This window comes from Meleagris gallopavo, chromosome Z (assembly GCF_000146605.3).
Source record: "Meleagris gallopavo isolate NT-WF06-2002-E0010 breed Aviagen turkey brand Nicholas breeding stock chromosome Z, Turkey_5.1, whole genome shotgun sequence".
NCBI classification, from domain to species: Eukaryota; Metazoa; Chordata; class Aves; order Galliformes; family Phasianidae; genus Meleagris; species Meleagris gallopavo.
In genome coordinates, this window is record NC_015041.2 from 51,038,431 (window position 1) to 51,048,782 (window position 10,352).

At 36.9% G+C, this 10,352-nt stretch overlaps 1 protein-coding gene across 1 annotated transcript in view; it reads left to right on the forward strand.

Annotated features, from left to right (window-relative positions):
• The window catches only part of SLC12A2 (solute carrier family 12 member 2), a gene marked incomplete at its 5' end in the record, with an annotated part of 59,890 nt that overhangs the window by 784 nt on the left and 48,754 nt on the right, over window positions 1-10,352 (forward strand). The window lies entirely within an intron of this gene.

The following is a 10,352-nucleotide window of genomic DNA, read 5'->3' on the forward strand; positions in this document are numbered from 1 at the left end:
GCGTTAAAGTACTACAGCGCTGTTTTCTTGCAGCCCCCTGGGTTCTGGCAGCGCGCTGGTGTCTGCGTATCTCAGTTGGTTTTTCCACCGGTCGATTGGAATGAGGGGGCGTGCGGACCGCATCCTAATGAATTGAGGAATGTTACGTTTCCAGAGCTCTTCACATCCCATCTTTCACTCCTAGTCAGTCAGGCAGGAATTCCATGAGAAAATGTCGTCTCTGAAGACTCCGGTGCTTCAGACCCTCATTAGGCAGCTCAGTGCGTCCGTATTCATTTGTGCTGTGTTTTTTGTTTCTGGCGATTCTCCAGCTATGTTTTCTGGAAACACAAATATCTATTCTAATACAGGATTGTTTGGTGATGCAAGGAGGTGTCTCCGTGGCACAGTTCTGATTAGATAGCACAATGCTCACTAACAGTAGCAGCATAGTCTTATTGTCTGTTAGATTTGCTCAGGACTGATGCCCGTTAGTCTGATTCTCAGTTAGTGCAAAGTCGACCAATCACTTTTTGTGAGGTTAGAGTCATTATAAGTAAGCCATATTGTCTATGGGAAACGCACTGAACTTCTTTCATATCTCTGACTTCAGCTCTATGCTGGGATGAGGAGCAGAAAGGGAAGGGCTGTTGGATAACTGTGTCCTGTAAGCAGGACATGCCCTGCAATCCTAAACTTGGCAGGCAGGTATTCTGTGTGTTTATATTGCTGCAGCCCAGCAAGCTCTTCATGATACTGTTAAGGCATTTTGATGCATAATGTAACAGTCTGGAACTGTGCTTTCTATAAGCATCCTTTATTCAAATTTATAATAAAGGATAGCTAGAATTGTTCTTGATAGGTTGCTTTTGGACAGGGTCTCAAAATAGATAAGTTGTAAACATTGCTGAACTTAAAGTGCTAATTTCTAAAATGTCTTTAATTTGTTCAGCAGAATGGATAGGTGTCTAAGATTTTTTTTTTAACTTGATGTTTTCCTTCCAACTTCTTACGAACTTGAAAAATTAAACCCTCTAATCAAACAGTGATTTTTCTTGTACTACTGTAAGCTGTATTGGTAGCAGGGCAGTTGATACAAACATCCTAGCAGCACTGATTGCAATGTATGCTAAGTAAAGATCTGTTGTTTCCCCACGAAAATGCTTCTTGTTCCTCAGGGAACTGCCATTCATTTTCTTTGCTTTGAATAGCTTCTTAAACCAGTGTACCAAGATTGGCTGTTACTTTACATCAAGACTGATCTAGAAGCACTCACCAGCAGTGTGTTTGCTGCTTGAATTCAGCTATTTCATCTTACCCTCGGTCTGCACAACACTTTTCTTGCTTCTCAAAAGTGAGTGCATGTTGACAGGCAGTGTTTCTGCAATGCTGATGCTAGTGTCCATGAAAGAATGTATTTTGTATTTTTTTTACAGCTTTGTTTATATCACATGTCTAACAGTTGTTCTGATTCTGTTCTCACAGAAGAGCCCTGCTTGAGGAGGATGCGGTGTTTGAGGAAGATGCACATACGGAAGGAATACTCTTTTTGCAAGAGTTTGTCTTATGAAGATAGCATAGGTGTCAGTCCAACCACCTAAGATATTGTTTGATCATTCTTACAGTAGGAAGGGATTGTTTTCAGAAGTGGCTGTGGCAACACAGCTGGATGATGCTTCAGTACTGAGTGGATGGATTGCATATCTTCTCTCTTATTTTAAGCTCCAAGTAATGGTCTTGTAACTTATCACTGGCTGCAGATAGCCAAGGCAATTGGTATGTTGCTTGTCTGCTTGGTTTGTGTTAATCTCTCTTGTAGAGGGAGTTTGATACTGTCACAGTTGCTAATGTCACAGATAAGGTGATGCAGAAGCATCAGTCTCCAGAGACTTAGAGCTGTGAAGATGGTTATTATTAACAAAGAAGGGAGAGGGAGACAACCTTATGTGCTCTGCATGATTTCGTTGTGTTTGCGGTGGGGTGCACTGCCCTGCTGAGAGGATTTTTTTTCTTAAAGCTTAGGAATATGTTTTTCCTAGTAAAGTAAAACTATAGCTTGTAAAAGACATTCCATATGCCTTTGTCTTCCTCAATGTAAATGTGCTGTAACATCACACGCCTTACAGTTCCAGAAGGTAAATGCTTTTAAAGCAGCTAGAATTGGATTGGTTAAGTTATCTACTGGCATACAAAAATGTATGGTATTGCCTTAATTGGGGAGATTATTTTTGAAACAAGAAACTTCACAGTCTGTGAATTATTCTGATTTAATATTTGCCTTTTGTTCAGCCACTTAAAACTCTGATAAGTGGTGTGTAGACCAAGCCCTCTACTGGTAGCTTTGTTCTGTTGTTCACTAAACACTTAATGAATGTGTTAGCCTGTACCTTGACAGGCTGTAAGATGGTGATCTCAGAGGACAAACTTTACCCCGCTATCCAAATTAAACTGGGAAGGAAGAAAAAAAGCATTCCTTCAAAAACAGAAATGTGCCTGGCTGTCTTCTCCACAGAAAGTCACACATCTGTCCTCTGAACTGGAAAACAAGTAAATAAAATGTTACTGATAGTCTTAGTGCAGGGTCATGTGAAATCACAGGGTTGATTACTTTTTCTAATTTTTTAATCAAGTTGGATGACGAGTTCTTTAAAATATCCTCTTTAATTTTTATTTTGTTGAAGAAACAGTGCAGTTTATCTTACAATTTAAAACGCTGGGTACAGTAGAAAAACTGCGTGGCACTAGTTTTTTTTTTTATAAGGATTACATACTCTCTTGAAAATGGTGAATGACTGCTGCAACTTTCTTCTAGATCTTGGTTTGTCTCTGATAGTCTGTGAAGAAGACAGAGCTTAAGATCCGTAGGAGACTAAGACAATTCTAGGCTATCCAGTTAGCTGATGATGTAATGTGAGGTCTGAAAACTGCTTTCTCCTTGCTGCCTTTTTGTAAGGCTGGCTCCTGCAAGTAGGATTCTTCTTGCAGCACCTTGCTGAAGGCTGTTGTCAATCATGAGGCCTCATAGCTCTTGAGTTACTGTGATTTAATTCAGATCACTTCTTATCTTTTTTGTTCTTCTTTATATTTGTAAGCAGTACTCGTATTTCTTTCTGAACTTTAGTCCTACCAAAATAAAACATGAGAAGTTCTCTTAAGCTTTGTCACTGTACTTCTAGATATCCTAGAAGCTTTCCATTTGTAACTGTTCTTGCTCCCAGTTTTTTGAAAAGTGGTGAACTCTGTGTTCATGAGCTTGGATGAAGCTTTACTAGCTTTGTGCAAAATGGTGTTCTAATGATTTTAAAATCTGCATGGAAAATTCTCATTTATCCTGGTACCACACAACTTTTTTTTTTGCCTTGATTGTGATAACTAATAAACAGCTATTTTCAGCAGCAGTTAGTTTTGTGTTAGTCCTTCAGACTTTGTTTTATAAGGACAGTTTGTATTTTGCAAAATTATGTTGCATTAATCTTCTTTTATCTGATCTTTGTGATGTCTTTAGTCCAGAACACTGGTAGAATAAACTCTTGAACAGTCATTAGCAAACTGCTCATATTGTTCTTACTACTTTTTGTTTGGTTCCAGAGAAGCTGGAGATGGTAGAGCTGTTAACAGGCTCTAGTTTGAAAATGCAAGTGTAGGTTGCTGCTGGAAGCATACAAATTCTGCTTTGTCTTGTGGTTATGTATTTCAGCAACTTTAAGTTGAATCTGGAAACTGGTGTGGCTTATACAAAATAACAATCCCCTCCTAAAATTGGCGATCTTTTCCTGTGCCAGGGGTTGACTCCCTGATAGACTACAACAGTGGTCACCAAACTTGTTTGATTCTGCAGCTCGCAGTAAAATAATTTTGAGTTCATACCCACAGTTTACGTGCATTTCTAAATTAAATAATGTACTACTTTATGTAATATACATAATAAAAAAATTAAATTCTATTGATTAATATTAAAGGAAAAATACTCTCTTCCACATCCCAGTGGATTGTCCTGCAAGTCTCTTGGGTTTCATGCACCCCTCCTTGGAGACTTCTGCAGTACTCTGAGCCTTATGAGCACTAATGTCAGAAGAAAATGCACACTAACTTTCTGGTAGAGTACAAGGAAGTGAGGAGACTTGTTCAGAAAAACGTGATTTTTTAATAAGGTGGTCTTTGCTTTCATATCATCTGTGTCAGTAACATGTTCAAGATCAAAATGTGAAAGAACATACTGATTTCTCTCTGGATAGCTTTTCTTTCAGCGTAAGCTACATCACAACAGGTTAAAAATGAAGGTGCTGCAGAATGAATATGAATCTTCAAATTAACTTTCTTCCCCCTTTGGTACTATATTTGATCAGATGTCATTTGATTTTCATTCCTAAAGAGTATTCTTGCAGAGAAGGATGTTGGCAAGATCACTGTCTTGGAGTAATTTAAACAATTGTGCTGCATCTGCTGTTGTATCGTTCAGATTTTTTCCTGAAGTCCTATATAATATTCAAATAGTTTGAGCAATCACAAACCCATTATTCCTGCTTCTCTTTTTGTCATAGATAACAGTAATTGTAGTATGTTCATTTGCAACTATTTAAAAAATGTCTTACTGGTGGACTTAAAATTGTTTGCCTTTTAGTATTTTGGAAATTATCCAGTTCTTGTAGCTTGAGCACGTGGAACATCTTTGATTGATTTCTCCACTTCAGCATGTTAATTATTCCTGATAAACTTAATGAATTGTTTTGTGGGTTTTTTGTCTCTCTATAAAAAAAAAAACACATTTTCTCTGGACAATAAACTTACTCACAGATGTAGTGAGTAAAAATAAAAGAAAAATGGACCTATCCAGCTACTTTAACAAGGAAGCTCACCTTATGTCTTCATTTCCCCTGTTAACTTCCTCAAATGAACTGCTTCTATTTCAGATTATTCAAACTTTTGAATTCAAAGGAAATAGCAACATCTGTTGCAGCTGTGAAGGAGTCAGTGCCAGGTTAATGTTTCAACTTGCTTGGAGGAGTTTATATGGTAGAGAGATCCCCAAGACCATCCTGTGCAATCTTGCTATTAAGCAGTAAGCAGTTTGGCAGCTTTGACTTGAATATAACACTATGCCAGTACAAATGTTGTGCTTCATGGTAATAGCTGTGCTCTGTGGTGGCTTAGGATACTGTGTAGTAAGCTGCATCTGTCACTTCGTAGTATGACATTAAAAATTTAATCACTGATTAACTGATTTTTTTCAATTACTTCACTGGACTATTTAGTCTATTATAAGAAAATGGGTTAAATGTAAGTTCTCTGCCTGGAAACAGACTTAAAATTAGAAACTGAAGAGTTTTTTTTTTTAAACCTATGTCTGCGTACTGCGCTACACTTACTCCTTAATCCCTACCTCTTGAGTGGGAAGTGCATTGTGTTCTGTTTATCAGAAATAGATGATAATTGAAAAGCAAGAATTCTAAAAATCAACCTTTTAGAAGGATGGACTGTAGAAGATGACTTGGGAATTTGCTGTATTAAAAACAGGTTCTTGAGCGAGACTGAAATAGGGATTCTCCTGCATTTATGAATAGAACATTGTATTATTTGGACTGTTCTTCAGTGTTCAAAACTGCTATGCCAGTGGCTTGCTAATAGGATTTGATTTGGCTCTTATGTAATTTAATACTGCATCTGCCTCATTATGGAGAAAAGTAAGTTGTATTAAAAAAATCTGAGAGAGACCTTTAACTGTTACATGCATTAGACTTTTTTTTTTTCCCAGATAATCAAGTGAAAACTGCTTTTGTTCAGAACCTTGATTAGTTTTCCTGAGGAATGATTTTTCTTTTCATGTCAAATAAGTACAACTGTTTGACAGTCATTCATTGTACAGTGATTCTTTTAAAAAGGATCAAATTCAGTGGTGCAGCAGGGAAACCAGTATGATTCTGGAGAGGACAGGAAAGGAGTTCTCACTTCGAACTCTAATGTTCTTCACCAGTAGATCCTAATGCTCTGCTGTTAAAACTTGTAATAACTGCAAGGGTAAGATTTGATCTAAATCAGAAAAGAGTTTGGTCATATTTATACCGAAATAGAAGCTTTTACTGTAATCCATGAAAACCAAGTCTTGATCTGTGAATTAGGCTACAAGTATTTCTTCCTCTTAAAGCTGGGCAGATTGGTTACCTCAGTGTTTGTGTGGGAAGCGATGCCTCTGTGTTTTGTAACTTGACGTTAAAGATAAAATTCCCATTAACTGGAAGTGGAGACACTTTCTAAATCTTCCTTTTGCTGGAAAGTTGTTTTTATTGCCTGAGTCAGTTCTTCCTTGAGAGGAAGGGCTGACTTCATCTACCATATTTCTGGGAGTGTGGGATATGAGCACTGTAGATATACCATGGGATAGAGGTCATCTTTTGTTTCTTTTATTTTGGTATGTGAGCTCACTTGGGGTATTCATGTTGTGTTATCCTTATGGAGGGATCTATGAATCAAAGTATGAAAGTGTAGAGAGATGTTTATCTTGGTACTTTTACAGAATGTTCTTTCTCTCTATTATTTCTAGCATGAATGGAATGTATTTCAGATAGGTACACCAGAGTCCAGTCTCCTGCAGTTTTCAACAAAACTTGCGTCTTGTGTAAGATGCTTGGAAGGATTCATTCCTTCTCATTCCATCTCACTGGCTGCAGGCTTTCAAATCTCAACCTTTCCTTGGATAATAGACTTAATTGCTTACTCACAGTCCGTTGGATGTTCCTCTTCAGTAAGTGAAATTCCTAATGGAGTCCAAAGACTTAAATCTTAACTTCTTTCGCTGACATTATGGCCATTAAAAACTCTTGATGCTACCACTGTTTCCAGATGCACTGATGAATACTCTCTACTTGGAGAGAGACCTTGTTTTGATCTGATATTTAGGAAAGAAATGTGACTTTATTTTCTATTTTTGGGCTAAAACCTCAAAAACTTCTAGTAATGCAGTAGAGGGAGAAGGAAAAAGAGGTAGTAGAATTAACCTTGGAATATGATGCAGTGTTCTAATGTCAGTTTGGTCTGACACTACAAATTTGTCTGCAGAATATTTCTGTCTTTTGCCTGAATTTGTCCTTTGGTAAGAACCTTTGTTTTAAATCACGGTTGTATAACCTTTTTGTTTGCCTAGCCTGTATTGATTGAACAGGAATTATCTTGGGCTACATATAAAATATATAACATAGATAATGTGTATAAGTAGAGAAGCTTCCTCTTTGATATATTTATTCTAACTCTTTGAAGCGTATACTCTTATCTGTTTCAAATTTTATCATAACATATCTAACTTAGTATGTTGCTTTCTTGCAAAAAAAAAAAAGTGGCTGTTAAATACACAATTCCTGAAGTTAGGGCTCTGCTCTTTGCCAGGCCCATATTCCTCTATCATGAGCTGAACCAGGGCATATTTGCATCAGCCTGGACTGCCTCTGGATCTTTTTGAATGATTTCCTCTACATTGGTGAGCACCAGGTCCAGTAATGTGTCATCTCTGGTCTGTCCAATACCTGGACCTGGAAGTGGTACTCAGAGTACACTAGAGGTTTCCTGGATTGCCTGTGGCTCACCATACTTTATTTTTTTTTCCAGCAGATATCTAGGTGGTTCAAATCCTCCATCAGGGTGAGAGCGTGCACATGAGATTTAAGTGGTAGTCTGGTTAATAAGATTCCTATCTGTCTTTTAGTAAGTATACCATCTTCTGAGTACTGTGATTTACTCCTAAGTTGAAATCAGTTGTTTGAACAAACTTCTTCATTAACAGTCTTGCTTGCAAGGTTAATAATTCCAACTACTAGGTGAGAGCTGGAAGGAAAAATAAATGATTCTCTATTCCTTTGAAAAAAAACCTCAAGTATGAATGGCTCTTAAAATTGGGATATAAGGATATGAATAAATATGCTCAAATATTGTTTAATGTTTGTGTAAGAGTAGTATTGAGTTGCATGACAGTGAAATACAAGCTGATAGCAGTGATGTGGAGTTGGGTAAATCTTCAGCTGACATTTTAATTGTAACTATAAATTTCTCCGTGGTTAAAATTGCTCCGCTTAATCAAAGTACTACAGGCTAATTTCAGTTTAAGATAACAGTAAGATACTCTGTTGTTGCAATCTCCTTTAAAATCTTTGGAAGTCAATGCCAAAAGTATTTGCTGCTATATTTTAAATATGTAATTGTGAAGAGGATAATGTAACCAAAGCACTTAAGTTTTTTGGTGTCTTGGCTGCAAATTTGAAAACAACTTCCTTTAATTGAAACTAGTATCCAGTGGTTGAATCTGTTCATGTTTCATTCCATGAATCTTTAAGAACAGATCGTGTTTCTTCTGGTTAATTAATCTATTTTGCAGTGGATAAATTTTGGGTGATATTTGATGCTTTAGCAGGTTTTTTTCTAGGTTATGGCTGTAAAGATAAGCAGTAAGAAGCACTGCTTCAGCCAAATCTGAATACTGATATATACTGAATAGTTCTGCATTCTTAGTAGGAGGGAGGGCTTAGTAAACTCATTTGTCCTAGGTGAAAGCAGTGTCTAACAAAACTTTAGGATTAATGCTTCTGAAACAGATCAGTAGAGAGCATAAATAATAATATACTCTCCATATGAGTATTAACGTTACCTTAAGTGTGTGGTGTTAGGACAAAATATTTTTTGAATAATTACCTACAGTACTTCTTTCCATCGGATTCTGTTTCCACTACAGAGATCACTTGAAAGCTGTCAGAACTGTAAATATTATTCAATTTTAGTATTAAAAATCTGTTATGATTTGTTGTTAGTCTTCAGAGCAAAGCTATCAACTGTATCTGAACCATTCTTAACAGTAGTAGGCTGAAGAACTGTTTGAGAATTAGTGTCACCAGATCCAGTTAAAGTTTGGAACTGTTTTTTTTTTCCTCTCACATATTTAATCACTTAAATACCCTGTTTTCACAGGCAAATTTGAAGTTGTTCTTGATAAATGTTCATGCAAATTTATCACAAGACTTTTTTTTTCGGTCCCTGGAGAACAGTGTATTTAACATGGCTCCATGGAGATTCACAAATTTTGGAAAGGAAACTCAAGACTTTGTTTCTTAGACCGGAGAAAACCAGGGAGATAAAACCGTTAAAACATGGGAACAATTTTTTGAAGACCCTTAAGCGGAAACTGCATGTGTCTGTATTACACAAACACTAGCATGCTGCAAACAGAGTTTTAAGAGCCAGCTTACTCTTTGCTGATATGGTATCACATTTGCATATATTTGCAGTTATATTGGTACAGCAGTTGTCTCTGCACAAGAGTTGTACATTTTTGTCAGCACATTATTCCATGCTGCTATTCCATGCATAAAATAAATTCAGTGCTGCTTAAATTTTATATTCAGATCATCAGAAATATCACAAGTGATGTGGGAGGAAGAATCTAAAAATTCATTCCAGAAGGGAAAATAGAAGGTCTGTTCCCTCAAGAAAGACTTTTTTTTCCTAAAAGAGAAACGTTTTGTCACTCTGCTGATTGTTTGATAAACTATTCAAACTCTCATTTTCTTCTTATCTGTACTCTAGCAAAAGTATGCCTGAATTAGAAAAGCAGTAACAAATAGTAGTTATTTTTTCTTCCCCATTGTTTTGAGCTTTGTCAATTCAAAAAAACTTTGTGCTATCTATAGTGACAAATGCCATAGTATTACCTATATGCAACTGCAGAGTTGTAGACATTATAGTCATAAGCAGCTCATGTAATGATACTTTGATTCTTGAGACAACTGACATGCCACATCTGGATCAATACGCTGTACCAATCACTTCCTTCCTCTAAAAGGAATTTCTTAGAAATGGTGGTGCCAATAGAGTTGACCTTTTCTTCGAGAAGCTGAAAGCTGCATTGAAGACCTGTAGGAGATGTGTGAGGAAGAATTCTGTTGTCAATGATTGCTACAAACATGAGACCAGTAGCAGATAAAAGCACAGTCACTATGCGTAGGTTTTGGTGGTGGTCGTTAATGAAAACGGAGACATGATGTTAAATCCAGCTGTTGTGCCTATACTTGAGTTGATGAGAAGCCATTCTTGGGTGGCTTGCCTATTGCTCTGTCCTCAGAGAGTGTGTTAAATGATGAAAGTACTATGCTTGGTATGAAAGCATGTAAATAAAAGGCAGTCTTGAATACAAGCAACTGTTCTCTTGATTAAATGTAGGAGAGAGCCACTTCTAAATATTGCTGTAGAAGTTGGAGCTTGAAAATATGAGGCCTTTTGATTTTCTTTGACAGTTTGATAGTACAGGCTATTTAAGTTTACTTAACTACATATCCTACTAAGGGAAGGAAAAGCTACTGTTTTGAAGCCTAGGGAATTTGTATTAAAGAAAGCACGTA